Raw genomic sequence first — 10,739 nt, forward strand, 5'->3', positions numbered from 1 at the left:
CGAAGTACAAGTGTTTACCAAATGACGGAGTTTGCATAGACCCACATACATCACTATGTACAAGTTGCAATTTACAAGTGGCCCGCACAGAACCATCCTTTTTGGAAACGTAGAATACTGCATTTTGCCCAAAATACAGCCTTCACAAACATGTTTTAATGGTGCCTCAAGAGGGGGCAATGAAGCAACCATATCAAATTTCTGCAAACGCAGCAAACTAGCAAAGTTCAGATGACCAAAACGAGTATGCCATAGTTTTGCATCTGAAACTGCCTTTTCATCAGAAACTGCATTTGCTGAATCTTCCACACACTTGTCATAAGAATTGAGCCTATACAGCCCACGAAACAAGGTGCCAGATGCAATAACTTGAAACAAAGGGAACTAGAAAAGGGGGACCTTGTCCTCATGTATGGTGTGGAAGGCACCAGAAAAAAGAAACTCAAGTACAGAGGATTAGGATCTTTTTGAGTGTTTGAAATCACACCTCAAGGGTTAGTTAGAATTGAAACAATTGAGGGCGTACAAATGGAGGGTTACATCAATGACGGAAGCAAGCTTAAAAAATATCTGTCATCCACAAATTTGACTACAAGTCCAAGTCTAGCAAGCGCAGAGACAGACAATAGACTCTTCTTTATCCCTGGCACATACAAAGCATCTGAAAGTGTGAAAGCGCTGCCATTTGCAGCAGTAAGCATAATTTTACCAACGCCCCCTTCACTGGGTAAGAAGGCACATGTGACAGTATTCCCATTAGAGACAGCCTCAAGACAAGTGAACATATCATGATGCGAGGTAATGTGCTTTGTAGCACCACTGTCAAAATACCATACATTAGAGTCAACAGAAACTGCCAAACATGCATCATGTACAGATGGGTCATATTGGCAATACACGCTAAACGCCCATTCTGTATCCTGCACAACATTTGCAAAATCTGCATTTGTAGAAGCATCCGCTATTGTGGCTGCATTTGACTCTTTAGCCTTTAGCCTTTAGCCTTTAGCTTAGGGCAATTTGACTCTTTCTTCTTTGCCTCTTTAGCCTTTAGCTTAGGGCAATTCTTAATGACATGATCAGTTGCCTTATAATAGTTGCACCTGATCTTTTTCTTGCCTTTATCAAGAGCCTTCTCAGACCTATTGTTGCTACCTATGGAAGGAGAAGAAGTTGCAGACCTACTAATAGGAGAAGAAACAGTGGAAGGGGCTGCCTTACCACTTCTAATGCCTGATCAACTGCACACTGCCTAGCCCTATTTTGCCTAGACTGCGCTTCTTGCAAGAGCTTGTTGACTAAAGTATCATACTTAACAACATCAGGTCTGTCCTCATCATCAGTAACAAGTCTCCACGTGGAAGCAAAAGTTTGATATGACTCAAGTAAAGCATCAAGAATAGTCTGCACAAGAGAATGATCAAGAATAATCTCACCTGCAGAAATCGACTGTTCCTTGAGATCTTTAATCTCAGCAAGAAAAACATTCATGTCATCATCTTCCTACATAATCTTCGATTCTAGCTCTTTACGCAAGTAAGAGATTTTTGCCTCGTTACGACCTGCATATCCCAAGCCTCGTTACAAACCAGCATATCCCAAGCCTGTTTTGCTGTTTTAGCTGAACGAATATGTGGAGTGATGTTACGTTTGACAGAAAGTGCAATCAAGGCATGAGCCTGCGCATCTTTACCATCCCAACGAGCTTGTTCAGCAGTGGGTAAAACAGTAGCAACAGTAGAGCTGCTAGAACCTGCAACATCCTCAACAGATCCTACATCCAAAGAACCTGGGCGTACATCCATACCATGCACAATGTTCCACACCACCTAGAAATCACATCAAGAGGGCATTTTTTAATTCAAAAAAGTGAGATATTTCATATCTCTTCCTTAAACAAAATCAAAAAAGTGAGCCAAACTAGTCTAAACTTGTCCAAAAGGCCTCCCTCACATATAAATAGACCCCCATTCCTTTGTATTTTCATATTGGAGTAACTATATGCTAGTGTAATTTTCAGTTTATTATATTTCTATTATTGTGAAGCTTTGGAGCTTCATTAATCCTCTTTTTCTCTTGGAGATTATACTCTTTTACTTGGTGGCCAAGCTTCTTCTTTGAGGGCTTCACATTTCCCTAAAGAATCAAGCTTCTTCTTTGAGGGCTTCACATTTCCCTAAAGAATCAAGCCAAAAACCAAGGGTAAGCCTAAACAATGGTGTTTTTTCTAAATGGTAATCTTCTTCCCAACCCCTCTAATGCTTGGGAAGCATTTTAATCTATGGGTTTTTCTATTAAAAAAACCATGTTTTTATTGATTATGTTGTTAAAATGGATTAATGCTAATCTTTTAAGCTTAAAAGTAATGTTTTGATTTGTAAATCTCTCTTTTGGTAAAAATACTCACCTTTATTGGATTAATCCTTCTGGAAGGATAGATCTTAGTCCTAATCTTATTTTTTTAACCAAATCTCTAGGCTTAACAAGTTAGAGATAAAGATTAAGCTTTTTTTTATTTTTTTAAGCTAATTAAAATGAGGATTAGTTCATTTATGCTTGTTTTATGTTAGGAAAATTCATATTTATTCACTCTAAAGTGAAAGAGAGCTTGGGCTAACATTATTATTATATGAAAGTCATATTGGGTACTTTTCTTAAATAAATAAGGTGCTTATGTTTATGTTTAAGCTTAGGCTTATGCATAAACTATTTTTTATGTTATCGGGGAGACTATAGCAAAATTTTATCATTAGAAAATGAAGGATTTGCATAAACAAATTTTTATATTAAAAGTGAACTTTTGGGCAGTCTCATTTCATAGAAAAGGTGGGGAAACTATGGTAGAAATTTTATTATTAAAAAATAAATTTTATGCATAATTAATTTTTATGCTAAAAGTGGAATTTTAAGCATTCACATTTCATAGAAAATCTGGAAAAGTTATGGTAAAATCTTTATCATTGGAAAATGGAATTTATGCATAGATAACTTTTATATCAAAAGTGGAATTTTGAGTATTATCATTTCTTAGAAAATGTGGGAAGCTATGAAAATTTTTATACCATTAGAGAGTGAATTTGTGCAAAATAAATTTTATGCTAAAAGTGGAGTTTTGAGCATTATTCATTTGCTAGAAAAATAAAGAAGGTTATGCACAAAATTTTAGATGAATTATGGAAATGATTCATTTAGATAAAAATGATGTGAATGGATGTGAAATGATGTGAATGGATGTGAATGGATGTGAAAGAATGTGAATGGATGTGAAATGACGTGAATAGATTGAATTAGTTAGTGATCAGGGTGGACATTTTCTGAATGAAGTGATTAAGAGATTAACTCACAGTACATGATCATTCATAAGAAATCTACAGTGTATTATCCATAGGCTAATGGTAATCAGGCCGAATCCTCCAATAAACTTTTATAGAGAATTTTGAAGAAAGTGGTCAATGAGAGCCGGGTGGATTGGGACTAGAAGCTCTATTCTGCATTATGGGCATTCTGGGCTACTTACAAGTCAACAATAGAGCAAACACCGTTTTCCATGGTTTACAAGCTAGAAGCGATGGTTCCAATGGAATTTGTTGTACCCACTTTAAGAGTGGCAGTGAGCTTCCAGCTTCTGATGAAGGGTGCAGCAAAGGAATACAAAAATTGAACAATCACAAAGAGGCGCAGAACAGGTTACATTTCACGTTCTTAATTGAAATGATTATTTCAACACCACACAAGGTCACATACATGTCCAAGAGGGCCATGGGCCTGTATCTGTATGCCTCTGCATGCAAACCAGTTGCATGGGCAAGAATTTTATTTCAGCAAACTGAAGGCAAAACTCCATAGTATTGGGCCAAATTCCAAGACCAAGATTGGTGAAGCTGGTTCATTTTCGGAACATAATTGATCTCCAAGAAAAAAGAGCGTTCACAAGAGAAGTGGGATAAAGTGTAAATGCAGCAACAAATCAGAGATGTGCAACAAAAGCTGAGCTACAAAGCCAGCATATGTTTGTGATGCAACAACACAAGCCCCAATCAAAAGTAGATCAAGCAACCTTGCAAGTGCTCCAGAGCACAGTCAGTTGTTGCAAATGATGATGCGGAGATGTATGAGTTATTAGCAAGCGAGGTGGGTACCTATGAAACTCGAATGCGGGAGCTTTGGACAGCTTATACGCTGGCTACATTGAAGAATTCAAAAAGATTATTAAGATGACCGAGAGATGACCGGCCGACCGGATGAGCTCCAATATCGACAACACGATGATGAATCCGGCGCGCAGGTGATCCGGCGGCAAAGGAGGTAAACCATATGGACATAGCACTCAGATGGTAAAGGCAAAGGCAAGCACGCAGGCCCATCTACAGATCCAGCTGCGTATGTAGTACATTGTCATTCAGGAGCAAGCTCGGGCATTTCATCACAATGCTGAGTAGTTTAAAAATGAAGTTGAAGCATTAAAATTGGTAAATTAGCTAAAAGATGAGAAAGCACATGATTTAGCCCCCCAGGATAACTAAACTGCGTGAGAAAGCTCCTGCTTCCACTAAACTGAAGGAAACAATCAAAAAGCTAGAACAATATGAAGAAGAACTTCAACGCCTACTACAGCATGAACATCAAAAATATGTTAAGGAAAGTGAATGTCAGGACGACAGAGTTTTTGAAGTGCAGACAGTTCAACTAAAGAATTAAGTTCAAGTTCTATAAAGGGAGATGGTGCAATGTGCAATTCGTATACAAGATGCAGTGGAGACATTACGTTCTCACAATCTGCCCCTCCCCTCCAACTGGCGATAGTGCCAAACATTGTGGCACATTTTAGCAGAGATGTACCGCCTTTAAACCAACAACCGCCTCCAGATGACCATCTCAAGCAACTCCAGATCAATGACAAAGTGCGGGCACCCAAGCTGATATAAAGAACCCGCAAAAAAAGGTCAACTTCGAAGGGTCGACTCGATCACAAAGATGAGTGTCGTTAACCTGACTATATGGTCAGAGTAACCAACCAGAGGCTGCGGAGCAGACTAAAGATCATCCAAAAATTGGCAATCCAGAAACCTATTCTCATTCTTTTTCAAATTATTTACATTCTCAATTTCAATCTTATAGACAAGCACATCCATTCGTCCATATTATAGATGTAGATTTTAGAAACCCACTAGATAGAACTGGATTAGGTTTTCAGGAAGATTTTGATCATGAAATTACAGAATCTGATTTTATTATTACCTATCATCATCATCAAGTGGGTTCGTCTTTCATTCCGCGGGGGGGCGGACTACCCATCGGGTGTGCCAGGTGTTAACCCATAGTTACCCTTAGTCAATAGTTGTCCATTGAATAGTTATGCATTTATCCTTATTAATTATTCAACTGGAATACTGAAAGTATATGTCGCTTTGTATTACAACTGTTAACATCTTATGGCACAAAGCACAATCACTTGTAAGCATATGTTGTATTCAGAGAAGTAGCAAGTAATACAAATACAGATGGTTTGCCGACTACTTGTCTTTTGTTTACTTCTGTTTGTGTTTTTATTCATTTATGTTCTTTATCTGTAACGTGTTAATATGAATAACTGTATGCGTTGGCTTTTCGCCAACATGAGACTGAGCAATTGGCTATGTAGAGGTCTTCCAACATCGAGCAATAAACGACTGGGTTGATTACACTTGTAGCATGTAGGGTGAGGCTTTTTGGTAGTATTAGCATTGTGACTAATAGGCTTGGAATGAATTATATTGCTTTGCTCATTTCCTATTAGTATTGTGACTAATAGGCTTGCAATGAATTACATTGCTTTAATCATTAACAGCCTTTCCATTTTGAATAGAAGTAGAGCATGCATTACTAGGCACTATCCAAGGCTTTCTATTTGCATTAAGACCATTAAACATGTTTAACCTCTGCTTGAATAGTTTCTTCACAAGACTAGATTCAACGACATTGAATAGTATCTTCAGACACATCTTCAAGCACACGAAGTTGAAGTAGAGTTTACTAAAGCTTCTGGATGTATTGTAGTCAAACATAGAAAAAGTGTCCCATACACAACGAGCTTTGAGAGCAAACTGTCGTGGTAAAAAGTTAGCCTTCACCTTACGTTGAAATTCCTCCCAAGTAGTAGGCTTGTCAAAACTATTGCGGAGAAAATTCCACCATAGTGATGCACGATCAACCATATAGGTGGTAGCACATTTAATCTTATCTCGTTTTGAAAAAGTCCCTTCAGAGAAGTAACCATCCAATTGACTTAACCATGAAAGCACAAGACAAGCATACTTTTTGTCATGTCAAATTTGACAAAAGAAAAAGTTTTGACTAAAGAAAAAGTATGACGGTTAATCTTACTATCCTTTTTAGTTGCTTGAGCGTCGAGAGTAGCCTTGATGATCGTAGCAATGCTTGCGTCTTCAAAAGCAAGAGTAGAAACTTCATTTTACCAACAACGAGGATGAGGCAATTTTGTGTTTTATCTTAAAGTAAATGTTTGAGGAGTTGAATTCAGTCTTCAAATGTTAGTTGTGGAAGTAAAGTTTTGACTAAAGAAAAAGTTTTGACAAAAGAAAAGTTTTGACTAAAGAAAAAGTATGACGGTTAATCTTACTATCCTTTTTAGTTGCTTGAGCGTCGAGAGTAGCCTTGATGATCTTAGCAATGCGTGCGTCTTCAAAAGCAAGAGTAGAAACAATGAGGATGAGGCAATTTTGTGTTTTATCTTAAAGTAAATGTTTGAGGAGTTGAATTCAATCTTCAAATGTTAGTTGTGGAAGTGGAGAATTGCAAAATCCACCATCTCAAAATCAGCGGCTTCATTGTTGGTGTCGTTCATTGGAGGCTTAATTAATTAAAACCAGGGTCCGGATCCCTTGGGTTGGGTCAAAGAAACTTTATTTAACACTTGCAAGTGGCAAAGAAATGTGGCAAACTACGTTGAAAACCTCAAGAAAAAAATTTTAGGATTTCTTTGGATTTTTAAATAATTTTAAGCCTTAAATGGCCAAGAAGTGATATTTTGGGGTCAAATTTTTACTAGAAATTATCAAAAACTTTGACTAATCTGGAACCCTTAGAGAGCTACCAAAAAATTTACAGCATTCAAGTCTTGCACCAAAGTCCATGTATAAGGCTTTTACAATGTTTTTAAATCCTTTTTTAAGCTATAAAGCTTATATTTTTAAAGCATGAAAACCATTGTTTTTGAAGAAAAAATATGGTTGAGGAAAGCTTATTTACAACTGCCATGAGGCCTTGATTAGGAGGAGATAAAAAATCAAGCTTTGGGTGATGTAAGAATGGTTTAGTAATTTCTCAAAAAAAAAAAAGAGAATAGTCTCCAAGCCTAGCCAAACACATATATGAAGCCCGAGTTTGAAGAGGATTAAGTATGAAGAAAGTGGTTTTAGGATTTTGAGTGGATTTGTGAGACTACAAATGGTTTTCCACCTCTTTTTTCCTTTGATCATTACCCAACGGATATAAAAACTATGTAATTCTTCAATTTTTGAAAGATACCTTCAATAAAATCAACTTGCCTTCATGTTTCTTCAATTTCTTTCATTTGCCTTCAATTTCTTCCACTTGTCTTCAATTGTACAAGTACTTTGTGTAGGTCAAAACTCTGATACCACTGTTGGGAGTCTAAGACCCTTCAATATTAAATTGCATCAAAAATAATCAATTAGAGACAAAAATACGATATTGGGTCCAATTGTCCCCACACAAGAGTGAGCCCACGCTTCCTCTTCGTGTATTTTAATCATATTTACTTGAAATAGCTTGTAGGACTCAAAATAGTTTTTCTTTTACAAGTATATTGATTTCAAGCAAGAATAGCTTGCTTTATTGAACGTGCAAGTCTTTAAATCTCAAAATATAGGTGACGACCAATAAAAGCGACTCCTATGATTATTGGCACTTGCGTTGAGGTGGATGTGAGACATGCAAGGCTCCTTCGATCATTACGGTGGTCCGAGAGTTTCAGGCTTATTGGTGCATGCGGTCATGGTCTAAAGGTTATGGTCATGGTGAGAGGAGATTTATATGGAGATGATGTGACACTAATGTGTTACTTTGTGGTATTTGATATATCTTTTATGAAAGGGCCGTTTTCATAGGAGTGCATGCGTATACTTATTTTAGAACAAGGAGAAGAAGATGAGCGTGTACATGGTGGCCACACTAACGCCCTCATGTAGATGAGCTCATAGCTTTAGCCGTCAGCAACAACAATCAGATCATCACTTATAAAATCCACACTGCACTGCATATAATAGTAGTGTTAGTGAATTTTTTTTGAAAGTAAGTGTAAGACCAATGTGGAGCATCCTCACAAGAGACTAGGCTTGTGTGTGCTAATCCAAGAAAGCATAAAGGTAATCATCATCATCATTGGGAGAATGCACAACTTGAAATAATGTAATTATGGGCTATAGTTATAGCTTAACATGGCCGACCCATCAAAGGACAGTCTCATTTGAAGTTGGCGCCCCTTGAATGTCCTGTCTTGATCTCACACTTGAGACTGTTTGGCTGTGGAAAATACTAGGGTTCGTAGAGGTTTACAAGGTGTACATTTTGATCATGTATCAAATGAAGCAAGCAATAATGAATGCAAATAGTAGCAACACAGTAGCACGAGCTTTTATCAGTGTTTGAGCAAAAAGGACGGTATTGTTCCATGTTGATCGTCTACCCCTTGCATGAAGCAACGCTTCCTCTAGAAACCAATGCAAGCAGTTGAAAATTTTACCTTCAAATCACAGTGTTTTGTTTCAGCACACTACAGTGTAGCTACAAGCAGGGTTAAAGAAAAGATATTTTAAATTTTCCTTTTCAAAATAGTGAGAAAAGAGGGGAAAAAAAGAACTTAAATATGAGGAATTATATCCTAGTGAAAGTATGAGGAAATATCTTGTTCAATTTATGATTTTTCCTTTTCAACTTATTGTGAAAAGGATTCATGTAAGGTTTGGTAAAAATAGTTTCTAGAATACTGGTTACAAGGGGCTTTTCAAACTTTAACAAAGCCTATGTCTTGGCACTTGTAAATGATAGCCATGAACTATTGGAGTGGAGCCTCTTGTAACTCCCACAATCATGTACAATTTCTCTTATGCCAATGTCAATCTGGGCTCAATCCACAATGCCCCAAAGGTTCAGAGTCATGTGGTTCTTTCGATATATATATATATATATGTCTCTCTCTCTCTCTCCACCCATCGTCATATGCCACTAAACAGATCATAATTCCATACATCACCTATACTATCATAAACAATTGTATGCTATGTATGTCTTATAGTCCATAATCCATCATAAACTTGAACCATCATCCTCCCATGATTCTTTATCATGTGATCAAGATTCTAAGTACATATAATAGGCCTCTTCACTTCAAATGATAGCACATGTGCATTCTTAATGTTTGGCTAGGTGGGCAAGCAAAGAATTAGCCCTAACCAAAGCTAGACCGAATCTTTAGGGCCTTTTCTAAGGGGAATTTTTTGCACATACTGCAAAATTATTTGAAATTGGGTTAGGTCTTTCCCACCTAAGTTCATGGATAGGGAAGTTTCCCCTCCCTCTTCCACCTAGGAGACTTTCACAAAAACCCGTGAAAATACGCCAATTATACACTAATTGAGATTGTGACCCAATCGTGGTGGTCAAACCGATGGCATAGGAGGTATGCCACTGGCATAGTTGCTTTTGGACGGGTGTCATGCCTGTTTTTTAACATTTTGGCCGTAAAATACTTACAAAGTTTTGAAATGCCCGTCGAAAATTACACAAAAACAAAAAAAAATGATATTTCACCATACCCATCAATTTTGAAGGGCAAGGGTGCCCGTCAAAATTCAAGCCTAAATGCCAACATTGACAATTATGGTCTCAACGGATGTTATTAATAGCTCACATCAGTGGAGTTATTGAACGCAACAAAAGCAACCTTCTTCATCGGAGGTCAATTTAGCAAGGCCAACATCAGGTCATTGAAATTGTTAAAACAATCCCCCGTTGACAAGATCACCTTTCTTGTTTTGGCTCTTCCAATGCGTCCATGATACATACATATATTGCATTGTTAATGAGATTCACGGTCTGTGATTGGCAAATTGGTTATCTATTAAGCTTATTTCACTAACCATTTATTTCATCAAACATGGAGACGACAACCGAACCAGCTCTTCTTTCTATCGAACATGGCGATGACAACCCAAAAAGAATAGCATGTCTTCTAGGCTTACTTTTTTTTCAACCTCTTCTCAAGCGGCCCTCGTGGAAGCTCAAAGTCCCCTTATGTATGATGCACACTTAACCTTAAGTACTGCAAACCTTGAGTTTTATGTTAACTACACACTTTTTATGTTTTGATTGTGTCCTCGTTGTAGTTAATATATGATGTTGCCTTTTATTATTATTACAATTTTGATCACATAGTGGATAGAGTAAACGAGTTGAATAGGGGACTACAAGTAAAAAATAAACCACATTGATTAGTTGGTGCAATTTTGAGTAGCAGTAAGCCAAAAACTCAATCCAACCTAGCGTTAGGGTTGAAGCTACTGATTTAACGTTGGGTTTAAGAGAGCACGATGCATCCAAAGGAGTTGGGAGAAGTTACAACCATTTTGAAGGCACCTTAATCTTATAATAGGTTAAATTATTTAACTAGTAATGGTTGGTGCGCAAGGGCAACTTGCGCCAATTGGGGAACTAAGAGT

The sequence above is a fragment of the Cibotium barometz genome, chromosome 15, assembly GCF_041138505.1.
Source record: "Cibotium barometz isolate CiBa-2024 chromosome 15, ASM4113850v1, whole genome shotgun sequence".
NCBI lineage: Eukaryota > Viridiplantae > Streptophyta > Polypodiopsida > Cyatheales > Cibotiaceae > Cibotium > Cibotium barometz.